The sequence below is a fragment of the Heterocephalus glaber genome, unplaced genomic scaffold (genome assembly GCF_053883595.1).
Source record: "Heterocephalus glaber isolate CG9 unplaced genomic scaffold, H.glaber_assembly_v1.0 deba00001428, whole genome shotgun sequence".
Lineage (NCBI taxonomy): Eukaryota > Metazoa > Chordata > Mammalia > Rodentia > Bathyergidae > Heterocephalus > Heterocephalus glaber.
Genome location: NW_028258293.1, coordinates 6,512,661 through 6,528,841, shown reverse-complemented (window position 1 = coordinate 6,528,841; position 16,181 = coordinate 6,512,661).

Below are 16,181 nucleotides of genomic sequence, written 5' to 3'. Positions count from 1 at the left end.
TTTATCCTCATCTGCTGCTCTCTCTCACCTCCATACAGTACCTCAAGGTTCAAGGTTGTGATAGGAACAATGGAGCCAGTCCACATTGTGGCACATGTCTGCAATCGCAGCACGGTGGGAGGCTGAGCTGGGGCTGCGAGTTCAAGTCGAACCTGGGCAATTTATTGAGGCTCTGTCTCAAAATAAATAAATAAATAAATAAATAAAAATGGCAGGCTGGGGTGTTGCTCAGTATTTAGGCCCTGATTCGATCTTCAGTATTGCAAAACAAAGAAAAATAGCGAATCCACATTAGAAATCTAAAACAACAGCAACAAAAATAAAACATCAGTCAGTAATTATTAAGCTAATACATAAGGTGGAAGCATAATTTGGGAGGAGTTTGTCAGCCTATGTGTTCTTGACCTTGCCAAGTACACAATAACAAGGAGAAAGTTAAGTGGTAATGCTATGAATTGTGGACATTATATCTTCATAATAACAGACCCTTTGAAAGACAGTTGGAAAAGTAAAGATATTCTTTGTCTTGACTTGGAATTATTTATGTTTTTCTTGAATGAAGTACTCATTATATTGCTGTCTCTTTCTTGAGGTTGTAGATAATATTAATAACTCATGTACTATACAGTGTATTAATTTCAACCAGTTGCTTTTAAATTTAGAATAAGATTTTTTCCTATATTTTCACTGAATCATACTCAAAATCAAAAGAGGTACAATCTGACACACAATATGTTTGTCACAACTACATAATGAATAAATAAATCATGAAACACTCAGAAGGGCAGTTCTATATGACTATTTAGAACTTCAGTTCTACTTCAAATGCCTAGAAGTTTAATCTCATTGTTTATAACCCTGAAAAGAAAATATGTTTTTGCCAATATTTACTTGTCTTATTTGATTTTATGTGCAGCACTGCAGTATAACTATTTACTATTACACTTAATTGACTTGGGATATATTGGACTCTTGATTCCATGTCACTAAAGAAAAGAAGAATTGTATGAATTATAATTTCTTTTGATATAGTAGCTAATATTAATTATGCAGAAGGCTGGTTTCCATCATGACACTTGCACTGAGCATAGAACATACTTTGACCAGAGCAAGCTGTTCCTCACACTGTGTTCTTCCCTCTCCTTCCACCCCCTTGTCTTCGTTTCTTGGTCTTGTAGACACAGCGCTCAGCATCCCTAGACGTAAAGGAGGAGGGGTTCATTTGGCTCACACATTCAGCAATTTCAGTCCATGATGGGTGGGCTCTAAGCCCAATGGCCTGCCTTGGAGGGAAGATGCTATTGTCCTGGAAACCAGGGAGGCTGATAGGGAGGATGTCCCCAGTGACCACCTCCAGACAAACCCAACTCCTAGCAGGCATAGCTCCTGGCTCCCATCACCTTGCGGACATGAAGCCTTGGGGAATACTTTAGATCCAAACCTGAGCAGCCTGTCTCTTCTCCTCTCTGTACTTTTTTTCGTGCTGTCTTTCAATACATGAGTGAAAATGTGTAATATTGGTCTTTATAATTTCTACATTTTTCCTAAAATTCACAAGTTTTTTGGTACTTATAATTGAGGATCTCTTTTTGAATAATTTTCTCACAACTTAAATGACATATTTATCTTAAGAGATAAGATTAAAATTTAAGAGATGAAAATAAGTATTTATTGTCATGTACTAGGTTTCAGGTACACCGCTAGTGCGGTACATGGATATTGGTTTTTAATTGGAAACTGTATGAAGTAGCTATTCCATTTCTACTAATAAGCCACTTATAGGAAACCCCAAATATTATTACTTGGCAAATATGAAATGCTATTGTCGGGATTTGAATTTGATTGTACGTGTGTGAAGAGCCTGAGTTCTTTTTTACTTATACCTGTGTGATTATTGTGTTAATTCATATGTGCAAATATCAAAATTTTAAAAAATGAAATACAGATACACGGGGACAAAAAGAACCTGCCATGAAGTGCGGAATGGCACTTGTGAGTGTATAACCTAAAACACTGGAATCAGGAGCTGGAAAGGTCACCGGGGCTCCTTAGCTCATCGGCTACACACACAAAGCGAGTACAAATTACCTAACTGAAGATCGGCGGAGGAATTAGCAAACTGGGTGCGTCCAGACAGGTGCATATACCTTAGAAAGCCTCACAACTATCAGGGGAATACATCCAACACCTCCAAAGCGTTCTTCCTGCTACTGTGTATTTGTGCATCTATTGGTCTGTGTGAGTGTGTGTTTACAACAATAAAATTGACCCCTAATATATAAAAGATTATATATATATATATGAAATATATAAACATGACTATTGATTATAGGCTCTATCTTGTACAATAGACTCGCAGAATTTGCTCATCTCATGCAACTGAAGCTTTCTACTCACCAGCACCTTCTTTCTTCTCCCCTCAGCCTGGAGCAGCTCACTGCCATGCTTCTCTTTGCTTTCATGAGATTGACTTTCCAATGCCATTTTAAAGTGAATTTGTGCACTATTTCTCCTTCTGTAACCGGCTTATTAGACTTAGCATAATGCACCACAGGTTTATCCTTGTTGTAAAAGGCAGAATCTCTTTCTTTTCAAGGCTGAATAATATTCCTTTGTATGTATATACCACATTTTCTGATTTTCATCTTTTATTTAAACACAACTATATCACATTTCATTTTCCCTTGTCCCTATTCATTGCAACATTAAATATGTGCACCTTTGTGCATAGCATTTACACTTCAACAGAGTAATTATAATTAAATGGATTAAATAAAATAAAACCTGTGCTTACTTGTCCCTAACCCTAATATCATCTGCCTAGTTTATAATGAAAAGCAAACTGATTTTCTCTAAATTTGAGTTTTATGAAAGAGTATATTCCCACTTTGTGTAGGGAAAAATATTTTTAATTTGGGAATGAGAGCTTTGGTGTTTTCTTGTAGTCTAGGAAAATAATTTTCTCCTTACATTACAGGACTCGTGTTTCAATAGATTCGGGCCTCTCAATACTTTGCTCGCATTATCTTTGCCTCATTGTTCTCACTGCTGCAGCCTTAGCCTGACCGGGTCCTGGTCCTCACTCACCAGGCACTGCCCGTGACCCCTCGCTGGTCTCTGCTTCTGAGATTTCACTCCACACTGATGGCCCTGCAGCTAGTGGTAACATCACGCAAGCATGGCTGCAATTGCATGGTTCAGTTTCTCATTTTGAAAGCCTTGGTTAACTCGAGCAAATACATATTTAAGGATAAAAAATTTGTTATTCTATTTTCCCAAATTGCCTCTATTTCAGAAGTTGGCAAACATTTGCAGCAAAGCACCAGAGAACAGTAAACATTTTAAGTTCCTGTGACACCTCCAGCCTCCAGATTTAAGCTTTGGGCTATCCTTTACAAAGCCCTGCTCTACTTTGTGAATCCCTAAGTGAAGTGTCAAACCGTTCTTCCTTATGATGCCTAATAAATAAATACTGACTTTCATTATTTTATGCTCCTGAAGCCTTTAGTTTATTTTGTTCTCTTAGCCTGGGTATGCTAAAATTAGCAAATCACACTGTGAGAAAACATTCTTATAAAGCAAGTGGGCTCCAGGTTTTTTTATACAAAATGCTCTGTCTCCTTTGGTCGCCAAATACAATTGCTACTGTCTTCTTCTGCTAATTACCTGTGTCAGCTGAACAAATTTTCCTACATTTTAAGTTACTCTATACTTCTTTTGTTTCTTAATTGATTGATAAAAAATTTATGCAAACATTAAGATTTGCATGATTTTGGAAGGTGTATTACAGAAACAAGGAATCCGCAGTCAATTTTTCCCATTTTTAATATCTTGTTTTGATGAAGTGCATTTATCATAGTTCATGTTTTCATGTTATTTTGAACTAAAGTCCATGCTTTCTTTAGATTTTCTTAGTTTTCCTCCACTGTTCATTTCCTTCTTTCAGGATACACACTTTTTTTAGTATATACAAATTACCAAAAATAAGACTGCAAGTTATATCTGTTGCATATGTATGCTACTAAATATAATTTTGTTTGTTTTCTCTGTTCTCAAGTACTATGGAAAAGCTGGTGTCTCGAATTTCACAGGATATAGCAGGAAGGATATTGTTCAGGCTTTATCTTAAAAAACATTTCCCTCATTACTATTATTAATAATACTTTTCATTTGCTGGGCACTTTAAATGCAAAAGAACCTGTCTTTTGCACAACCATTAAATAAAACCATTTAATACTTAAACTTACTTTATTGAGTATGTACTATTATTAATCTCATCTTATAGATGAGAAAATCAAATGGCCATGAGAGCAAATGTTTTATCTGATACTGAAATACTGGTAAGACTGAAGATAGGATTCAAAACAAGACTCTCTGGCGCCATAGTTTGTTCTTATAACCACTATGATTAACTAACCCTCAAACATATCCAATTAACCTCATTAGGGAGGATTCAAAGCATTGCAATTATGCATATAATTTAAAGAGACTAAATTAAATCTGAGTGTTTAAATTTTGAGTTTTAAATGAATAGAAATATTTGTTTGTATTTTACATAAAACTACTTACTTGTAAAAAAGTTTATAATAAAATGTGCAACCAAATGCCTGAGTTGCTCACAACTGTATATCAACATTTTTCATGATGCTTCTCAGAATATAGTTTTTAATAATTATTCTTCAAATATAAGAAAAATAAACAGAAGTTATGGAAATGTAAAACTTCAGCTTCATGAAAGCATTCAAGATGTGGGGTAAATTTTATTCTTTAAGTAGGAGTGTGTGTTCGTGTGTGTGTGTGTGTATGTGTGTTTATTTTGGAAAGGAAGTGGAAAGCAATACTATGTTTCTGCCTTATTTATTTTTTGTTAGCGTATTTTTGAGATGAATAACAAATTCATTGTTCCAGGGAAATCGGTTCCTCTGATTCACCAGCCAACTATGCCTCCTAGTAGAAAAATTTAAATCACTTTCAGAGGGCAGTAGATTCTATAACTTAATGAAATAGATGAAATCACTTCTGTTTCTAATCATTCAGTCCCGGCCTATGACATTTTTTCTTATGCCCTACAAGTGTGTCCTGTGTCCTCACAGGTCCACAATTACCTAGGGACCTTCCATTACTTTGAACTACTATTTCAACTATTTTGAACTATTTAACATAACTTTCATCTTCCTGAACCATTTATTGGTAAGCGCTCCATAAAGATACTAAACATAATTTGTTTTAATTTCCTACTTTAAACTTTTTTAAATATCAGCTCTCATAAAGTAGCTAAGATTGAGGATTTTGAAGTCAGCTAATCTTTAATTTGAATCTTTTTTCTTCTATTTACTTTAGATTTAACTTCAGTAGAATTGATTGATTTTGTAATATCTAATATGTGTATATAATGAAACCAAAACCAAGGATATGAGAGAGATTAAATGATACAATGTGTGCAAAATATAAGCACATAACATATGCTACACGCTCATTAGTATGTAACTATTTTACCTTATTTATACCTATTTTAATATTCTTCAACAAAATTAGATTACTTTACATTTCTAGAAATTTACTTCTATTATTATTACATGCATATATTATAGCTGATAGTTCATTTAAAATAGCCAAGTATGTAAGAAAGGAGAGCAAATTTTAGTTTTTAGTGTCTGCAATATGTAGACTGAGACGTAAAAATACCTTGCTACTCTCAATGAATATTTGATGAGTAAAAGACAAACCAACAAATGAAGTAATAAATACATGTTTGAGTACAACAAATGGTCTCTCAGTGGACAAATTGTGGTCTTTATTGGTGTGTCTTTATCTACCTTTCTCCATGACTTTTCCACATCAGAATAATATTCTACCCCAGAGAGAGTCACACAAAGATAACAATATTATTTTTAGTGTCATATCAATCACATGACTTCTTTCTCATTTCATCACAATCCATGTGTTCACTCCAAATTCATGTCCCATGAGGAAACAGCTCTATGTCAGTCCCTCTTCGCATGCTTAAGACTAGACCTATGCATTAGAACAAAGAAGTTGGGATATAGAGCATTTGTGTTTGGTGTAATGTGTGTTAAATTTTTAACATTGATTTCCAGGTAAAACATAACACCAGAGAACATGAATGAGTATGATCATGTGATTGGTGACACTTCATTGCTTTAATGTTGCCTATTTTTAAACTGTAGGCTTACAGTCCAGGCTTAGACACATGCAGTGGTATTAGGGAGCTCATTAACAACTCTGGATTCCTTCTTCCTCCTGGCCTCCTGCAGTTCTTCCAAGCTACATTTTCCACTGCAGATATTCTAGAAAACTCCGTAGGCTCTGGCATCTTCAGGGAGTCCTGTGAGAGGTCTTCTACTGCCATCCATGTGGTCCTGCAGTCTACACGTCTGAACACTTGTCTAACGTGCAATGACGTTCCCCAACCTCTTTATTGTATAAGAATCTGTTGTTTCTACACAGCTTTAATTATCAAGCCAACCAGAAGCTTGGATTTTTATAAAAGGTAATTAAAATTTTAATCATTTTAATTGCTTTCCTGATAAAAGACATAATATGTATAATGTAGTGAATGTGCACATGTTTTCCAAAATTCATTTCCAAACTTGTCCTCCCCCATGGTTGCACAAAGAAGTGGGGGTTTCGTGAAGGGACCGAGTCTGACAACTTCATAAATGGATGCAGGACTTATGAAATGGCAGAGGGGCCGGCTTAGGTCTCCTTTGTGAAATGATACTACTGGATGGAACGGATCCTGCAGACAGGGAATTGGCAGTGGCCTGACCTTGGATTTTCACCCTTTGAGTTGTGAAAAACTACATTTCTATATTGAATACACTATCCAATGTCAGATATTTTGTCCCAGCAGTAAAAATGAACTCAGATTCTAAGTGCTTATTATAGTAATTACTGGACACAAAATAATACTAGTACAGTAATACTATTTAAGATGATATCATCATTGTCATTTAACAGACAGAGAATCTGGAAAGGCATAAAGAGAGTCCTTACTTATGACAATAAAACTAGTTAACATCATATGGTATTTCATATTCGATTGTATTCATAGTAAAAGTTATTGCCCATCCTTTCACTATATAAATACAGTATTTGATTTAAAAACTCTCCTAAATCTGAGATTTATATCATTTACTTTAACTACTGTAAATAATATTGCAATTGGTTATTTCCAACACTACTAAATATGTCCCTTAAATGCAGAGAACTCCAGGTTATCAATTTAATGTTCATATTCCTTATACCATTTCTCTTTCCATATGTACGATTAAATATAATGCCTTGCCTATTATTGCTCAATAATTATTTGTTGCAACATTGATTTCCTACAAGGTTCCCCAGGCTGGGGTTTTTCAAACATATTTTTTAAGTTGGAATCAGGCTGAGAGTACAACTCAGTGGTATGACATTTGCTTAGCACATAAAGGTCCTGTACTGTATTGCTGTCACTACTATTAATTACCCAATTACTTATGTTTGTAACAAAGGTAATATTGTAACTGATTTAACACACACAGGAAAAAATGATCAAAATGGAACCTGGGCTCAGCCCACAGTGATGTCCTGCACAGAGTTAAGCACATCCTCATTATTTCAAAACCTGAAATGTGTTTTCCATTTTTAAAAATCATCTTAAATTGGCTAATTCCTCTGTATTTGTTATGCTAATGACCATGTATTTTAGCAAGGAAATGGTCAAACTTCAGGATCTGTTGAGAACTAAAAGTGTTTCAAAGTTTTTAAAAATATAAGAGACATTAAAAAGTAAGGACATATGTAGGATACACAATCCACATTTACAAAATCCATTGCTTTTCTATTCACTGATAAGGAAGTAGTGGAAAAAGAAACCAGAAAAACAATTACATTCACAACAGTTTCTAAAGTAAGATATTAAGAATCAACCTAATCCAGCCAGGCATAGTAGAGTGCACGCCTGTAATCCCAGCACTCAGGAGGCTGTGGCAGGAGAATTGCCAAGAATTTGAGGCCAGCTTGGGCTGCATAGTGAGTTCAAGGCCAGCCTGAACTACATAGTGAGACCCTGTCTAAAAAAAAAAAAAAAAAGCCTAATCAAGGAGAAGATCTCTTTCTACAATAAAATTACAGAACTCCGAAGAAAGAAATTTAAGAAGATGGTTGATGGTGAAAATATCTTCCATGTCCAAGGACTGTCAGATTTAATATTGTTACAATGGACACACCACTTCAACCAATGTACAGATTCACAGCACTTCCCATTAAAATTCTAATGACTCTCTTCATAGAACAAGACAAAGAAATAATCTTGAAATTCTCATGGAAACACAAATAACCAGAATAGCCAAACAAGACGAACCACAAAGACCAAGGCTGGAACCATCCCAATACCCAATTTTAAATTTTTCTACAAAGACATAGTACCAGAAATCCCATAGTACTGGCATTTAAACAGACACATAGACCAATAGAATAGACTAGAGAACATAGTAACAAACCCAGGGGGCCACAGCTCCCTGATTCTTGACAAAGGGGTAAGAAACACATGTTGGAGAAAAGATAGCCTCTTTAAATGCAGTGCTGAGTAGCTGGCTATGCATATGTGAGAGACTTAAAGCAGATTCTTATCTCTTAATCCATGCAGAAACCAGTCAAAATGAATCAAAGACCTAGGAATAAGACCGAAAACTTTGAAAATTGTTAGAAGACAACATAGGGGAAACATTTGAAGTCCTAAGCACAGACAAGAACTTACTGAGTAGACTTTCAACAACATGGGAATTAATAGTAAAAAACAAAAAATGGGGCTTATCTGGAATTTTTGTTAATTTTGGTGCTGCTTTGGTTTGACTTTCACACAAAGAAAATATTTTAGTTTTAATTTTACAACTTTCCCTAAGTTTATTATATTTCAAGAATTAAACAAAAATAGAATTAGTTTCATTCTTATAAGAATGAAATACTCATGCATCTACAAGCTACAAAGCATGACGTAGGTAATTTCAATGATTCTGTATAGAAGAGCAGTAAGAAGGAGTGGATGTGGTTTCCTTTATTTTTCCCACTGTGTACAGCGAAATCCTGAAACACACGTGAATTTTCAGGTTAGAGATCTGTGCTGCTTAGACTTGACAGAGAAAATGTCAGTGACCACCCTGAATGGATTCACAGTAAGATCTTCCATACAGGTGACAAATTTGGAAGAATACATGAGACACTGTTAATGCTTAAAAAGAAATCCAAACAAAGAACAAAAAGAACTTGTCAGATTCTGTTTTTTCCTTATAGTGGCTTTCAAGGAAGATTTTTTAAAAATGAATGAATGATTTTGCCATGTAATCTCTGGGGCTTATGTAACGCACACAATAATGCAAGTTAGAACACTGCAAGGCAAAATGCTCTATATGAGAAGGCAAAGTAGGGCAAAAAGGAAGGAGACTAAAACAAGGCTTTAAACATGAGACTATTTGGGTGTTCTACCTTCACAGAGAACATGTCTTTGTAGTGTCGGAAATGGGGACCAGCTGGAGAATTACTGAACTCAATATTATTAAAGTGCAGAATACAAGCAGGGGAATATGAGAAATGAGGGTTTGTGCATTTGTGGAGATCTTTGGAATGAAAGCTAAGGAGACAGGAAAAGTGAGAGAATGCCAGATGTTTGTCAATTTGTGCACAGTCATGTGGCATGTCCAGAAATTTTATTTCAGGTACAGAGACTGCCTCACGTAAGGGGGGCCAGCGAGGATGCACAAGATTGTCATGTGCAAGAGCTCTGAATTTTTGTAGTCATTGTCTCAAAAGCTATACAAAATTTTCTTTGGTCTGTAAGACAAATCCAATACAAAAATAGAGCCTGTACTTCAGGAGAAAACATACTGCAAAGGAATCCATCCTTATAATCGCATTTGCAATGAATGGCCCATAATGTCTGAATTCTGGTTGCCCCAGAGTTCTTGAAAGTTTGGCAAAAATCAATGTGACTCTCAGGTAAGAATTCATCAAGTCATCGCTGTAACTGAGTAATAAGAGACACTGAAGGGTTTGAAAGCTTCCAATTCCCATTCAAGTGAGAATGTACACCAAACACAAGAAAGAAAGCAATGGTTTTCTAAGGAATGCAAGCACAAAATCCGATAACAGACTTTCTTACTCATTATATTTCTTTGATTTAGCCAGCAAGTTAGGGTAAAAAAGATGGCAGGAAGAAAGGTAAAGATAGGACAACCCACAGATTCTATCTGAGTCTTTCATTGCTCACCAGTAAGACAAAGGCAGAGAATATTGATAGAAAGATTTTACATCAAGAATGAGATAAAAATGGAGTTAATTTCATTCAGTGTTTGATTCTGATAAGAATGAAATACCTATGCATGTATTATCCACAAAGCATGAAAAGGACGATTTCAGAGATTCTGTATAGAAGAGCAGTAAGAAGGAGTAGATGTATTTACCCTTATTGTTCCTAAAACACACTAGATTTTTAAATGCAGACCCACTGGGACCTCTGGGAACTAAGGAATAATGAGAAGATTTTCTTTTACCATATCTATGCCTGGATTGGAGCTGAGAAAAGCCAGCAACCTAAAAATGCTTAAGTGTGGGAGAAAAACAAAAACAAAAACAAATAATAATTAGCTCAACATTCAAAATGTTAAAAAAAGGACACTCTGAAAGACAAAATATGTTTGACAACAATCTTTCTATTCCAGCCAAATACAACTCCCTCCAGAAAAATCCTAAGTTACGACCTACATGTATGTTAATAAAGACTTACAGGGGAGCCTGGACTTCCATCCTATCTGAGACTAATGAGAGGTCCCCCCCCCGCCCAGGTGTCACAGTGTCTGAGGAGGCCAAGTGCAGATTCAAGACTCATGGCTTCATGACTGGAAATAGCTACCCTCATGGGGTCAGGGTAGGCTGTTGGCTACTGGCTGCAATGTCCATGAACCACTGTTCCTACCCTTACCTTTCCAGGAGAGCAGGAAAAGAAGCCAAGAAAAACAAGCTGAAATAACATCCAGAGCCTCATAACCTATAGCCCAAATATACATTGTCCAACACAAAATCACTCATCCTAACATCAGCACAAACAATTCATTTGAGATCTAAATTATAAACACTTTCATGTTTGAAACCCAAAGCATTGTCCATAGAAAGAAAAAGAGTGGTGAATTGAGTTCCATCAAAAATTTTTATAAAAGTTTCTCTCTGAAAATCCCTGTAGTCTGACAGAAAATATTGGTAAACCAGTATTTCTATATAATAGAAATACTTACTATATAGAAATCTAGATATTTCAAAGCTTAGCAGTAAAATATAAAACCATTCAAATTTAAAATACAGTAGGCAAAGACAAGAAAGACCTTTCATGAAAGAAGATATAAAGATGCCAGAGAGGTACACACAATAAATGGTTAAACATGTTTAGCCACTGGTGAAATAAATACTAAATCCAGTGCACCTATCATGATGTTAAGAAAGAAAACTATTCTTTTTTTTAAAGAACATATTTACAACAGAAACTGCTGGTGTACAAATGGAATGATTTGATCATACGTATATCACCCTTGAGAATGTAAAATCCAAGCTACATTTTAAAAAGTATTTAGTTCCTTTTCTTAAAAACCTTTAAATGCAATTACCATATAATCAGCATGCATCTCTCAGAATTGACAATCCTCAGCATTCATCCTAGAAAAGGAAAATAGACCTGTTCTATTCATAATTCTCACATCTGCAAGAAGCCCAGAGAGGTTAATGATTGAAGAGATGGGGTTCACTGATGCCTTGGAGCATCACTCCTTACCAAAGAGGAGTGAAATTCTGATAGTGCGGACAGATGTCCAGAGAACTAACTATGCTGAATGACAAAAGAAGGAAAAACAAAAAGAAACGCGGATCCCAAGAGGATACAAAACAAATTCCAGGTGATTAAATTTCTGCAGCGTTCTTGACTATGGATGATTCTGCTACAGAGGATCTGCTGACCCATATCTCAGGAACTCTGTTTCAGACAAGCAAAAGTGTCCTAGCATGACATTCCATGACGTTTGCTGCATTTCTTTACTTTGAAATACTTCCTTTTTCAAAATTCAAACTTGAATAAGCCTCTGTGGACGTGGTGGACGAGGCCGTGGGCCTTGAGAGCGGTGGGTGGATGAGTCCGGAGCCTGCCTTTGTTACCTTTCTCCGTCACCTGAGTTCTACTGTGATGCTGTAGGCTGAGCTGGAGCTTTTGCATCCTCGTGGGGAGCCGCGCCCTCAATGGTGTTCTACTGGGGTGGAGATGGCAGGCGGAACACTCGCCACCCACCGGATGGAGGAGCACAGCTCTCTCCTGAGCTCGTGGGGAGATGTTGAGGTTAGTGTCCATGTTAGGAAAGGGTAATAGGGAAGGGAGAGGAACCCCCAGGCTGGGGATCATAGGACAATGCGGCATTGAAGTGTCTACTCCTTGCCAGGCACTCACTGAAAGTCTTAGGTCGTCCTATTCAACTTCTAGTACTCATTGAGATTCAATATGAGAAAAATATCCTCAACTAAGGAGAAAGGAGACCGTGCCCTCCAGGAAAGTGTCTGTGGTAACCCGGGGACTTCCTCAGCCAGAGGAGCTCATTGCGTCCTCCACAGTGAAGGCCACAGAAAGTCACCGAGCACTGCTGCTCGCCTGTGGCACCGAATGCTACGCAGGAGGAGGAAGGCCCGCACCTCCTACTCTCAGGAGACAAGTTTTACTCCAGCGATGGTTGGTTCCTAACTGTCATCACAGGCAAGTGGCTTCACTAATACACCTCTCTCCCTATCTGTAGAATATAAAGCCACGGCACCCAAACTGTCTAATGCTTCAGATTTCCTGACTCGACTTCCTTAGAAAAGCCCTCTATGCAGTTGCCATTCATTCCTCTTAAGATGTGTGAAAGCCTGAATCAGGGCTCAGGAATCTAAAACATATCGAGCAGTGCACTTAGACTGTTCCAGAAATGTTTTATATCCCTCTTATAGGAAACATGAACACTAGTACCTTTCAAGTTTATTACGATAATTATAGGCATCGTATTTAGATTATTTATTTTCTCATAAAATCATGATGTGAGATGTTTATACTACTCATTTGTGAACCTTGGTCAGGTATATAAGTTGTCTCCACGGATCGAGCCCATATTTAAACACTTTCCTGTCTGTATCCTCTTCCCGGAGTCTAGGAATTAAGCTGGCCTTTGATTCTTTTTAACTGTCTTTGAAAATTTGAAAGGGATCATCAAGAGCTTAGGGAAATATTAAATGTTCAGTTCAAAATATGTTTAGATTACTTTAGAATGACTTGTTCTGCTCAGCAATTTTGCTTAAATAATAACATTGGAGTCAAATGAAGGAACAAAAGAATATACTTTCTCCCATCCCATTCCCTCCAGCTTGTAAATGTTCCTCATGCTGCTTAATAGCATATCTACAATTAAACAAATTGTGCATTTTATTTTAACTTAGGGAATAAGGCTTAATGCTCACTTTCAATGGTTTTCGCGATGGTTCCAACTCCTAGAGGTAAAAAACATTTAATTTTTCTTAATGCACAGAGGAAATGAAAAGCGACAATAGCTTTATGCTTAGCTCAGGGAGCCTTACTCGGTTTTCCATTGTTAGGCTGGCTTGCCCATCCCGAAGCAGGGGGAGTTTATTCAACAGAAGGGCATTGTCTGAGGACAATGGAAGGAAAGAATGTGCAAAAAGTAATAAACCTACGGCACAGGAACTTTTGCCAGCTTTTGCAAGTGGAAATTAAATTTTGGCAGATATTTGTGAATTGTTTGTTTTACTGTGTGGCTTTTGTAGGTTCCAATGAGTGGTTGGCAGACTACTGGGTAAGAAAAATGATTTAAATAAATTAGAATAAAATCCCTAGGCCATTCATGCCTTGCTGCACGGGACGCAGACTACATGTCATTGTCGCTTTGTGCGATCTTTCATCAGGTCGTCAAAACAGGTGGCTCCACTCACAGCTTCCCCAGAGCTGGCTGCTCCCCAGGTAAGGCAGAGCTGATGAATAGCTCTGTGCTCCCTGCCTGTTAAAACCCCACCACTGTTCTCCTAGTGGCTTCCTTCTCCCACTCTAGTGTATTTGGCTCAGAGTCGCAGCCAGGTAGGGATTTGTATAGGGTTTACTTACACTTACGTCTCTTCTTGCAGCACATTATTAGCAATTTGTGATTACTTGGCATGGCCTTTTGTATTAATTTCATCACCTACCAAATGTTTGCCTTTAACCTACATTCTGTAATATTTATTTTTAAATAATTACATATTTTTTTCCTGCTAGGTGGCACTTTAGATAACACATTTAACTCTTTGTACAGATGAAGAAATTCAACTAACAATGAAAGGAATGTGACTGCTACTGCCCATAACACTTAGATTATGGAGCCCATAGCTGAATTCAGGCATTGTGCAGTTAAACACCTAGTAGATTTACCTAGGATTGTTCAACTGCATCTCTATCTTTTATCAATACTTGACTTCTTTTCTGAATAATACTGATGTGTTGAATCAGTGTGGCTTCTTCATAAATATAAAATCTCATTTAGCACAAGGGTAGTATCTGTGAAAAACTGGTTCAGCATCTAAATGTATTTCTTTGCAAGATGTTTCTTGGTTCCAATTTTTTTCTCTTTAGAATATTCTAACTCTTGTGCTTTTAGCCCTTGTCATTTGTCATGTCTTATTTAAATGAGTTGGGAGCCTCTCAGTGCTGGAGTTTCATGGTTTTGCTTTAATTTTCCCTATTATATATATTTTCTACATACAAGAATTTGTGAGTGTTTGTTTATATATTTACCACTTATCCAAAGTTATTTAAATATGTTTGAGAAAGGTCATAATAATGAAGTTGTTCTCTTTTACAGGTAATAAGTAATAATAAACGTAAAAAGGATAGTTGTAATGGAGTGTGTAGAATCAAACTAAATAAGACAGAAACAAAAATCGATAAACTGTTCCATGTTCTTTTATTTAAAAATGATAAACCAAATAATCTTTATTTTTGAGAATGAAAAAAGTACTTAAAATTAAATTTTAAAAGCTAACTCTGTCACAGGCCCTGACCGAGAGAGAGAGAGAGAGAGAGAGAGAGAAATGGACAAGGAAAATCACCCCAATTGATCCAAGAAGGAAAGATGCTTGAGTGAAGGAACTTCTGCTTGCCTAGAGTCATGAAGTCCAGAAGAAAATTTTAAAAACACAAGTGAAACACCACAGGCTTGCAAGGAAAATCAGAAAACGTTTTTGAAAATGCCAAGATTCTTGAAGATAGCAATTACTATGTTCACTTCAGTAACTATAAAAAATTAAAGAATTAAATGTTTGCATTTCTGCTTCGATACATTTGTTATTATAAAAGAGAGATTTTTGCTGGAAAAACAGATAGCGCTGAGAGGAAATCAACCATTCTTAAAACACTCCTACAATACAAGAAAATAACATGCACAACTTGTTTAAATCTTGTGTCTACCCTTTTGCAGTTATGATTTTGCTTTCTTTGTAATTGAACAATCAGAGTATCAGTGAGAAGATACAAATTTTTTGAGCTCCATACAGCTACACTGTAAAAGAATTCTAACTTCAGGTTGTCTGCCATAGCTTTTTCCCATTTCACACCTCTGAAAAGATGAGAAGTTAATTCTGATTGTTTAATAATTTCCACCTTCTTCTCCATACCTGTTGGTACCCATGCTTTGTTTTATTGTGATGTCCATTTTGCTTATGGTAACCCTTTTTACATTTCCAACAAATAGAAACAATGGTGTAGAAAAGGGAGACATAAATATAGCCTTGGGTTTTTCTACAGTCTTTCTGCATGTTTTGAGCGTTAGGATGTCCTTTCCATTTCATTTTTGACATACAAGTAAAATAATAGTAATTTATACTGTGTGTGCTTTTTATTTTTGTGAAAAATGTAAAAATGCAATTTCAATATTCATGATGCTTATCAATTTTGCCCCATGTTTACTAACATCCAACTTTAGAGAAATGAGTAAGTTGACTTTTCATTAAAGAATACAATTGTAACTTTACAAGAATGATTACACATTTTTCAAAAAGAGGATTTTAAAACACCAATAAAACAATTAGAGGAACTACATTTCAAAATTGATGGCAAAATTATTCTACTAGTTCCCGTA